The sequence below is a fragment of the Triticum urartu genome, chromosome 1A, assembly GCF_056163025.1.
Source record: "Triticum urartu cultivar PI428250 chromosome 1A, HENAU_Tu73, whole genome shotgun sequence".
Classification (NCBI taxonomy): Eukaryota; Viridiplantae; Streptophyta; class Magnoliopsida; order Poales; family Poaceae; genus Triticum; species Triticum urartu.
Window position 1 is genome coordinate 310,572,337 of NC_141873.1, and position 11,969 is coordinate 310,584,305.

Sequence of the window (11,969 nt, forward strand, 5' to 3'; positions counted from 1 at the left end):
CGGCGGCGGCTAGGGTTAGGGTTGGGGGCGGGGCTGGGTCTAACGGGCCTCGGGGCAACGGCTTATAAGAGGCCTGGCTTGAGAAGTCCTGGCCAAATACGGCCCTAAGTCGGTTGACTTTTTTTAAAATAATTTCGACAGGCAGAAAAAGAAAGAAAAGAAATACTAAATGGACTCCAAAAATCCCGAAATAAATTTTTCCCGTCCTCTAAAAATAAGCCGGAAAAGGTGAACATTTATTTGGGCCTAAAATGCAATTTAAAAAATGCACTTTTTTCCTAATTCAAATAAAATAGCGACAAAACTCCGAATAAAAATCTTATTTGATTTTAATATTAAATCTCTGATATTTCTTTATTTTGAGGAAGTCATTTTATCCTCTCTCTTTTATTTTTAATGAAAGAAATATTTCAGAGAAAAATCATTAAAATGAAACGATCCTCTTTTCATAATTCGAGAAAAACCAGAATATGAAAATAACGAAATCCCCAACTCTCTCCGTAGGTCCTCGAGTTGCGTGAAATTTCTAGGATCAACCAAAATGCAATAAAACATGATATGCAATGATGCTCTAATGCATAACATTCCAATTTGAAAATTTGGGATGCTATAGCTTGCATTTGGTGTTGATTAATTTTAATGCATGTTCATGACTATTGTCGCTCTCTAGCTGGTCGTTTCCCAGTCTTTTGCTAGTCTTCACATGTACTAAGCGGGAATACTGCTTATGCATCCAATCCCATAAACCTCAAAGTTATTCCATATGAGTCCACCATACCTACCTATATACGGTATCTACCTGTCGTTCCAAGTAAATTTGTATGTGCCAAACTCTAAACCTTCAAATAAACATTCTGTTTTGTATGCTCGAATAGCTCATGTATCAACTAGGGTTGTCCATATCTTCCCTGTTAGGCAGGTTATTCTCAAGAGGAGTGGACTCCGCTCCTCACTCACGAGAAAATGCTGGTCACCGGGATGCCCAGTCCTATGCTTTATGCAAATTAAATCAAAATAATTGCAAACAAAACTCCCCTTGAGACTCTTGTTAGTTGGAGGCACTCGTTGTTTCGAGAAAGCCATGGATTGATGCTTGTTGGTGGAGGGGGAGTATAAACTTCACCATTCCGTTTGGGAACCTCCTATAATGTGTGTAGCATGGAAGATATCGCCATCTCTTGGTTGTTATGTTGACGATGAAAGTATACCGCTCAAAATATTATTCATCTTTATTTCAAAACCAAGCTCTGGCACCTCTGCAAATCCATGCTTCCCTCTGCGAAGGGCCTATCTATTTACTTTTATGTTGAGTCATCATCCTCTTATTAAAAAAGCACTAGTTGGAGAGCACCGCTGTCATTTGCATTCATTACTGTTAGTTTACATTGAGTATGACTTGACTGGATCTCTTTTACCATGAATTACAATGTCTAGTCAGTCTTTGATCTTTAAAGGTGCTCTGCATTTATGTTCTGTGGTCTCAGAAAGGGCTAGCGAGATACCATCTTGTAATATCATATTATGATTGTTTTGAGAAAGTGTCATCCGAGATTTATTATTGTTGCTCGCTAGTTGATTATGCCATTGATATGAGTAAACATGAGACCCGAGAGTTATTGTGAATATGGTTAGTTCATAATCTTTGCTGAAAACTTAAATGCTGGCTTTACATATTTACAACAACAAGAGCAAACAGAGTTTGTAAAAGTTTTTCTTTATCACTTTCAGTTTGTCAACTGAATTGCTTGAGGACAAGCAAAGGTTTAAGCTTGGGGGAGTTGATTCGTCTCCGTCGTATCTACTTTTCCAAACACTTTTGCCCTTGTTTTGGACTCTAATTTGCATGATTTGAATGGAACTAACCCGGACTGACGTTGTTTTCAGCAGAATTGCCATGGTGTTATTTATGTGCAGAAACAAAAGTTCTCGGAATGACCTGAAACTCCAAGGAGCGTATTTTTGAAAATAATAAAAAATACTGGCAAAAGATCAAGACCAGGGGGCCCACACCCTAGCCACGAGGGTAGGGGCGCGCCTGCCCCCCTGGGCGCGCCCCCCTACCTCGTGGGCCCCCTAGAGCTCCTCCGACCTCAACTCCAACTCTATATATTCACTTTCAGGGAGAACAAAATAAAGGAGAAGAATTCATCGCGTTTTACGATACGGAGCCGCCGCCAATGTGACGCCCCCGATTTGACCGTACACTAATCATACACGCAAACGTGTATGATCAAGATTAGGGACTCACGGGAAGATATCACAACACAACTCTACAAATAAAAATAAGTCATACAAGCATCATATTACAAGCCAGGGGCCTCGAGGGCTCGAATACAAGAGCTCGATCATAGACGAGTCAGCGGAAGCAACAATATCTGAGTACAGACATAAGTTAAACAAGTTTGCCTTAAGAAGGCTAGCACAAACTGAGATACAGATCGAAAGAGGCGCAGGCCTCCTGCCTGGGATCCTCCTAAACTACTCCTGGTCGTCGTCAGCGGGATGCACGTAGTAGTAGGCACCTCCCGAGTAGTAGTAGTTGTCGTCGACGGTGTCGTCTGGCTCCTGGACTCCAACGTCTGGTCGCAGCAAACGGGTATAGGAAGGGGGGAAAGGGGGAACAAAGCAACCGTGAGTACTCATCCAAAGTACTCGCAAGCAAGGAGCTACACTACATATGTATGCATTGGTATCAAATGGAATAAGGGTATCATATGTGGACTGAACTGCAGAATGTCGGAATAAGAGGGGGATAGCTAGTCCTATCGAAGACTACGCTTCTGGTAACCTCCATCTTGCAGCAGGAGAAGAGAGTAGAGGGTAAGTTCACCAAGTAGCATCGTGTAGCATAATCCTAACCGATGATCCTCCCCTCGTCGCCCTGTGAGAAAGCGATCACCGGTTGTATCTGGCACTTGGAAGGGTGTGTTTTATTAAGTATCCGGTTCTAGTTATCATAAGGTCAAGGTACAACTCCAAGTCGTCCTGTTACCGAAGATCACGGCTATTCGAATAGATTAACTTCCCTGCAGGGGTGCACCACATAACCCAACACGCTCGATCCCATTTGGCCGGACACACTTTCCTGGGTCATGCCCGGCCTCGGAAGATCAACACGTCGCAGCCCTACCTAGGCACAACAGAGAGGTCAGCACACCGGTCTAAATCCTATGGTGCAGGGGTCTGGGCCCATCGCCCATTGCACACCTGCACGTTGCGAGGGCGGCCGGAAGCAGAACTAGCCCCCTTAATACAAGAGCAGGCTTACGGTCCAATCCGGCGCGCGCCGCTCAGTCGCTGACGTCACAAAGGCTTCGGCTGATACCACGACGTCGAGTGCCCATAACTGTCCCCGCGTAGATGGTTAGTGCGTATAGGCCAGTAGCCAGACTTAGATCAAATACCAAGATCTTGTTAAACGTGTTAAGTATCCGCGAACGCCGACCAGGGCCAGGCCCACCTCTCTCCTAGATGGTCTCAACCTGCCCTGTCGCTCCGCCACAAAGTAATAGTCGGGGGCCGTCGGGAACCCAGGCCCACCACTACCTGGATGGAGCCACCTGCCCCTTCAGCCCCCAACTCCAAACAGTATCATAAGTAATGTAACAGTATAAAGTATATAGCATATGCTCATGATCACGGCCCAGTAGTATAGCATGGCAGACGGACAAGAGTGTAGGGCCACTGATGATAATCTAGCATCCTATACTAAGCATTTAGGATTGCAGGTAAGGTATCAACAGTTGTAGCAACAATGACAGGCTATGCATCCGAATAGGATTAACGGAAAGCAGGAACATGCTACACTACTCTAATGCAAGCAGTATAGAGGAGAGTAGGCGATATCTGGTGATCAAAGGGGGGGGCTTGCCTGGTTGCTCTGGCAAGAGAGAAGGGTCGTCAACACCGTAGTCGTACTGGGTAGCAGCGGCGTCGGTCTCGGTGTCTAGCGAGAGAAGAGGGGGAAGAAACAATAAATATAATGCAAACAAATGCATGACGATGCATGACATGACAAAGCGTGATGCTAGGTGTGCCCTAACGCAGTACGAGGTGGTACCGGTGAAGGGGGAAAACATCCGGGAAAGTATTCCTGGTGTTTTGCGTTTTCGGACAGATGAACCGGAGGGGGAAAGTTGCGTGTTTGCTATGCTAGGGATGTGTGGCAGACGAACGGGCTCTGTATCCAAATTCGTTTCGTCGTTCTGAGCAACTTTCATGTACAAAGTTTTTCCATCCGAGCTACGGTTTATTTTATATTAATTTATAAAGATTTAATCACTATTGGAATTATCTTATTAATTTAGTTAGAAAAAGCTATTATGATGTCAGCGTGATGTCATCATGAAGTTAGCAGGGTCAAAGGTGGACTAGGTCAATTTGACGTGTGGGTCCCATTCGTCATAGGCTCAGACTAACTAATCAGTGTTAATTAGCTTGATTACTAGATTAGGTTAACCCATTTAATTAGTTTAGTTAAACAGGATTAATTAACTTAATTAATTTAGTTAGTTAATTAATTAATTAGTTAACATTTTTATTTACTTATTATTTATTTTTAACTTCTTTTTCTTTTTTTATTAATCGTTCTGGGGCGGGCCCCCTTGTCATTGGCCCATAGGGGTCCAGCGGGCTAACGGGCGCGGTAGCTGGGGCGAACCCCGTGAGCATGCGGGCGCGCGGGCACCAACTGGGCGAGCCCGGGCGCAGGCCGATGGGGCACCGCGGGGCGAACACCGGCAGCGGGCGAGCAAGGGCCGGCGGTAGTGAGCGCGCGAGCGCATGGCGGACGCGGAGTGCGGGCAGGGGAGCCCGGGGGTGCGGTGACGCGGGGCAGGATGCGCCCAGGGCGACGACGCGCGCTGGGGGGCGAGGCGCAAGTCGCGGGTGGCGCGGCGCGCAAGTGCGGCGTGGCGGCGGCCACGGGATGCAGCGGGCGAGCACGGTGACGGCGGCGCGCGCGCATAGAGGAGGAGAGGGAGGAAGAGGGAGGCGGTGGCTCACATAGGAGTGGGAGGGGCATGGCAGCGGACTCGGGGAGGTGGCGGCAGGGTCGCCGGCGGCGCCATGGCTCTCCGATGAGTAGAGGACGGTGCGGGGCAGCCGAGGTGCAGGGGAGCGGTCCGGGACAGCGGGGACGGGCGTCGGAGGAGTGGAGGCGCGAGGCGACAGGGCCTGGGCGAGGACGAGGCGCAAGGACGAAGAGAGGAGTTGCGAGCGGAGGTGGCGGTCCTCGGGCGCGGGCACGCTCCAGATCTGATGAGGGAGCGAGAGAAGGGGGGTCGGGGCGAATGGGGAGAGCGACGGGGACCGAGCGCCCTCTCCTGTGACGACGCTGGAGGGAGACGAGAGAGAGATGGGGATCGTGGGGGGGAGTGGGGAGTGGGATCGGGCTAGGGTTTCAGTGAGGGGGATAAGGGGAGTGGGGTGGGCCGGCGTCGGTGGGCCGGTCGACTGGGCTAAAGCCCAGTTGGGCCAGGGGGCTTTTCTTTGTTTTTCTTTTGCTTTCTGTTTTTATATTTCTTTTCTGTTTTATTTCATTCTTCAATCTATTTTAGTTTTGTAAAATATTTTAGTAGTACCTAATTTAGTTTTACTAATTATACCACTGACACAAAAAGTTTAACCTCAAATAAAATGGTTTAATATTTTATATTTAATAAAAGGCATTTATCTAATTATTTTTGCTACTGTTTTATTTAGTTTAGTTCATTTAAATTTATTATAAAGACTTGGTTTACCCACCAATAGTACTTATGAATTATTTGGCACTTCGCGAACATTTTAGTTTTAATATTTGAAAACCTTTATTGTTTGACTTGATTTTGAATTGGAATTTGAATCGGTTTCGAACCAATGTGAGTTTAGCAATAGTAATCATGGTGACATGGCATCATTAACAGAGGTTTACTGTAGCTTGATTACCCGGGCGCCACAATTCTCCTCCACTACAAGAAATCTCGTCCCGAGATTTTAAGAGGTGCTGTAAGGTGGAAATGTGTGGTTGTGAAATGCTAACGGATCTTCTCGGTCTTGGTTGCTCTTCTCGAAGAGGTCGATCCATTACGTTGATATCTTCGTTTCTCTGCTTCAGGTCATCATGATGAAGTCGGTGTCCTTTCTACAGGACTCCATCGTACTTACGAAAGAATAAAGGGTGGACATTCCGGGAGAACTGACCTCTACAAGGTAGACTATCTGGTCGATAACATCGAGGAAGGTGGCGGAAGTAACTCTTGAATTGAAACTTACGAAAATATCGAGAGCAAAGTAAGAAGGTATCATGAGAAGTTTTGAGCGGGTAGGCAATCGTTCGGTGCCTGAAACAAAGTGTGAAAGGGATTCAGAGCAATGGGAATAAGTATTGCGTCTGATACCAGAATAGATCACTAGGCAGGTGGCCCATGAACTACATACGAAGTCAAGCTCTAGGAATAACTTTGGCAATAGGGTGTATAGGAGAGTCAAGTTTCGATCCTGTAGAACTGTGGGTTATGGGCCCACCATGTCGATTAAAAGTAGGAAGGGCGGTGGCACCTTGCACGATCATGTAAGTAAGGCATGTCAGAGGGTAGCCTGTTGATTATGCCGGCAACAACGTTGATACCAAGGGCGAGGGACAAAGAGAACCATTTTCCTGCTCGTTGAACGAGGCAGACCAATAGGCAAAGTTCCCGTCCGTTGGTGGCTACCGAAATGTCATCAACAGTAGAAACAGGGTCTTACTGACATGGTTGTACACCAAGGTGTTTTACATAAGCAGAAGATTGCTACTGCTTATATAATATAGATCACAAGAAGGGTTAAGCAAACCAAAGGAAAGGAAAGGTGATTACCAGGTTAAACAGGCAATGGAAAGGAAAATGTTCTTAAACACGTATATCAGGGGTATATCCTTTCCAAAGCCAAGCAGAGGATGACATCCAAGACAGGATATAAAGTAGAAAACCCTTTAGATAAGAGGAGAGAAATTTCATGACATTACCTTACCGGGTCATATAAAGACCAGTGTTATAACTCTTGGAAACACGTCCCAACCATCATATCTGACCGAGATTCAGATCTGATCGGTGTCAGGATACCTCAGACTCAGGATGCCTGAGAAGAAAAAGGTGTGACACAAATTGATGAGAAGACATCGTAAGATTCTCGGTAAATGAACTATGGAAGCAAGTTCCGAATCATGAGTTCATTATTAAATCAAGGAGAGAATGAGGAGGTGGCTGATGAACTCAGCGACAATTCATCGAGATTTCCAAAAGATGGATTTCCACAATTATGTGAACAAGGAGATAAATTTTTGTCAGATCAAATGATATAATGATGTATGCTCGAGGAAAACATACACAATTAAACATTGGTTGATGGTGCACCCGAAATACGGACTTAGGTAGCATAAACAATGTCAGAATGGCGATTCGATAACCAATGGTCTAAGAATGAAATTTTGACCATTAACTTCAAAGCAATAAGGCTGCTAAAAGTTTTTAAAATTACTAGTCCATCTATCAGTATTCCTATTAGGAACAACACGGGGACCAAGAAAAGAATGGTGATGGTGAAGTATCACTGATACAAGAATTATCAAGAGGTGGTGAAATTCTCACAACATCCTTGACAAAAAGGCAGTAATACTTCAAGGTAGAATATAATACGAGCTGGATAGCAAGTTGCATCCATAACATGAACAAGTTAGTGATGAAAGGAAGGTAAATATGTTGTCGATGGTAACTCAAATTACCATGGGACGAGGATGGCACTTCTCATCATGAATTCAATTGATATCCTGGAAGGGGTCAAAATGTTGATGGTGATCACGACACACTTGTCGAGGGGTTTCATGAGGATATAATCGATCATCGATGACATCAAGAAAAAGGAAGGGTGAAGCGAAAGTTATCAGAACCATGGGTATGAAACAAACTCGAAATCAAGTTTGCTATTCAAGGAGAAATGATATGACAATGAAGATAGACGTAAGATTAGCTCACTATCGAAATTTGTTCTCCGTGAAGAAGGACCAGGTAGCACAGTTAAAAATTAGCCCAATAATGGTATAGCCGATCAGGCTAGGAATGACTTGAAGCATTATTAAACTCATAAGCAACGAAATTAATAGGGTTATCAAACCGGAATGCGAAATCGGTTCACATATCGGTGTTCTCAGTTGACGACAACCCAGAACCCAGAAAAAAATTGGAATCGGTGAGAAATAACAGTTAATGAAGAACCCATAAGAAGTTATGCAGTTCCATGACATTATCAAGATATCATAGTGTAATACTCGACAGTAGATCAAAGTAAAGGTTGGACAGGTGCAATGATCTGCACAGGACAAGTACTTCAACTTGTCCGAGAAATGGTATTAAGGAGAAAATATGGTCGGAACCATGATTGCAAAGGACCAAACATAGATACAGGACGAACTTATAACAAGGGGATTATTATCATTTACAAGAAGCTTCGATGAAAAGTTCCACAACGGGTCCATGGGCATGAACGCAAAGGCTCAAGGTCGACTCCCACTTCTTCAATGCATAACCTATCATTCACTTCTCGTTTCTTTTCGAAATGACATTAGTTATTGAAAGTTTTACCTGGTGCAGTACCAGATAAGTATGACCCGTGAAATCTTTCGAGTTCACACGGATTAGGGAAGGCGTGGGTTCAACCCATCAGGGCATCTTAGGAACATATACCACAAACTTCAATCATAAATACCACCAGCTCGAAAACAGAGCATGGTTGAGAAAACAGAGGATACAATTTACCAAAAGCATTATGTATCAGAGGAAAGGCTCACGAGGTTATTGAATAAGGAGGACACTGTCGAATAATAATCCAATAAAGGATCTAACGGTCCATAGCGGAGCTGATGTGAGCATCGGCACACAATCAGTTGAAGAAAGGATGCAAGGGCATCAGATTATAGAACACCTAAATGATTCGATGCTTAGATATCAAAGGAATTATGATTTCCAAATAGAAGGATCAGAAGCAGACGCTCTAATCAAGGGTGGATAAGTTCAATAGACCTAAGGGTACAATTGACGGCAAACAGATTGGTCGAGAACAAGCTCATGTTCAAAAAAGACGTCTGAGCCAGAAAGATAATTTGAAAGGATCAACTAATGATTGCGTGCATTCGCACTCATGTTGAATCAATAGGATCAAAATTTCGGTGTGTAAGGATACTGACGAATATTGCCAGACATATGGAAAGCATCCATAATGCAAGCAGACAAGTATTGTAGAGCAATAAGTTACTAAGGATTTTTGGAGGATCGAATAGTATTTCGAAGACCATTGTGAAACACATGAACAACTGGGGGATGAGCAGATACTCGATAAGTGCGAGAATTATCCGTAGGGGTATTCAGGTGACAAAGAACAGCAAGGCAGTAAGCTCAAAGGATTATCGAAACAACGACAAGTATTTCGGGGTATCTTGTAATAACAAGACCAACTGGGAATAAAAGTAAGAACGACAGGTGTAAGTATTTATCCATAGGGATTTTTCGATGGTAGGGAATTGCAAAAGCAATGGCACAAAGTTTCGGGAGAACATCGGAGAGTATTATCAGAATCTTCTGTTGAAGCAGTCGATCATCTGTAATGAAAGGCTCTCTGGGAGAAAGTGATAACGTGATCCTAATGTTAGATTTAGCAAAATACATTTAACCCGAATAGAAGAGAGTTCAGAGTCCCAAAGTAAGGATCGAGGAGTAAAAGATCCTAATACCACCCAAATGGCGACGTGGGCCCGTAAGGCACACAACCATGTTAGTAAAAAAGTTTTGCAATGTCTAGACTCGACTCCGACCAAGGAGTGTGGAAGGGGGATTCCTACAGGCAGTCGGCTCTGATACCAACTTGTGACGCCCCCGATTTGACCGTACACTAATCATACACGCAAACGTGTACGATCAAGATCAGGGACTCACGGGAAGATATCACAACACAACTCTACAAATAAAAATAAGTCATACAAGCATCATATTACAATCCAGGGGCCTCGAGGGCTCGAATACAAGAGCTCGATCATAGACGAGTCAGCGGAAGCAACAATATCTGAGTACAGACATAAGTTAAACAAGTTTGCCTTAAGAAGGCTAGCACAAACTGAGATACAGATCGAAAGAGGCGCAGGCCTCCTGCCTGGGATCCTCCTAAACTACTCCTGGTCGTCGTCAGCGGGATGCACGTAGTAGTAGGCACCTCCCGAGTAGTAGTAGTAGTAGTAGTAGTAGTAGTAGTAGTAGTAGTAGTCGACGGTGTCGTCTGGCTCCTGGACTCCAACGTCTGGTCGCAGCAAACGGGTATAGGAAGGGGGAAAAGGGGGAACAAAGCAACCGTGAGTACTCATCCAAAGTACTCGCAAGCAAGGAGCTACACTACATATGTATGCATTGGTATCAAATGGAATAAGGGTATCATATGTGGACTGAACTGCAGAATGCCGGAATAAGAGGGGGATAGCTAGTCCTATCGAAGACTACGCTTCTGGTAACCTCCATCTTGCAGCAGGAGAAGAGAGTAGATGGTAAGTTCACCAAGTAGCATCGTGTAGCATAATCCTAACCGATGATCCTCCCCTCGTCGCCCTGTGAGAAAGCGATCACCGGTTGTATCTGGCACTTGGAAGGGTGTGTTTTATTAAGTATCCAGTTCTAGTTATCATAAGGTCAAGGTACAACTCCAAGTCGTCCTGTTACCGAAGATCACGGCGATTCGAATAGATTAACTTCCCTGCAGGGGTGCACCACATAACCCAACACGCTCGATCCCATTTGGCCGGACACACTTTCCTGGGTCATGCCCGGCCTCGGAAGATCAACACGTCGCAGCCCTACCTAGGCACAACAGAGAGGTCAGCACGCCGGTCTAAATCCTATGGCGCAGGGGTCTGGGCCCATCGCCCATTGCACACCTGCACATTGCAAGGGCAGCCGGAAGCAGAACTAGCCCCCTTAATACAAGAGCAGGCTTACGGTCCAATCCGGCGCGCACCGCTCAGTCGCTGACGTCACGAAGGCTTTGGCTGATACCACGACGTCGAGTGCCCATAACTGTCCCCGCGTAGATGGTTAGTGCGTATAGGCCAGTAGTCAGACTTAGATCAAATACCAAGATCTCGTTAAACATGTTAAGTATCCACCAACGCCGACCAGGGCCAGGCCCACCTCTCTCCTAGATGGTCTCAACCTGCCCTGTCGCTCCGCCACAAAGTAACAGTCGGGGGCCGTCGGGAACCCAGGCCCACCACTACCTGGATGGAGCCACCTGCCCCTTCAACCCCCAACTCCAAACAGTATCATAAGTAATGTAACAGTATAAAGTATATAGCATATGCCCGTCATCACGGCCCAGTAGTATAGCATGGCAGACAGACAAGAGTGTAGGGCCACTGATGATAATCTAGCATCCTATACTAAGCATTTAGGATTGCAGGTAAGGTATCAACAGTTGTAGCAACAATGACAGTTTATGCATCCGAATAGGATTAACGAAAAGCAGGAACATGCTACACTACTCTAATGCAAGCAGTAAAGAGGAGAGTAGGCGATATCTGGTGATCAAAGGGGGGGCTTGCCTGGTTGCTCTAGCAAGAGAGAAGGGTCGTCAACACCGTAGTCGTACTGGGTAGCAGCGGCGTCGGTCTCGGTGTCTAGCGAGAGAAGAGGGGGAAGAAACAATAAATATAATGCAAACAAATGCATGACGATGCATGACATGACAAAGCGTGATGCTAGGTGTGCCCTAACGCGGTACGAGGTGGTACCGGTGAAGGGGGAAAACATCCGGGAAAGTATTCCCGGTGTTTTGCGTTTTTGGACAAATGAACTGGAGGGGGAAAGTTGCATGTTTGCTATGCTAGGGATGCGTGGCGGACGAATGGGCTGCATATCCGGATTCGTCTCGTCGTTCTGAGCAACTTTCATGTACAAAGTTTTCCCATCCGAGCTACG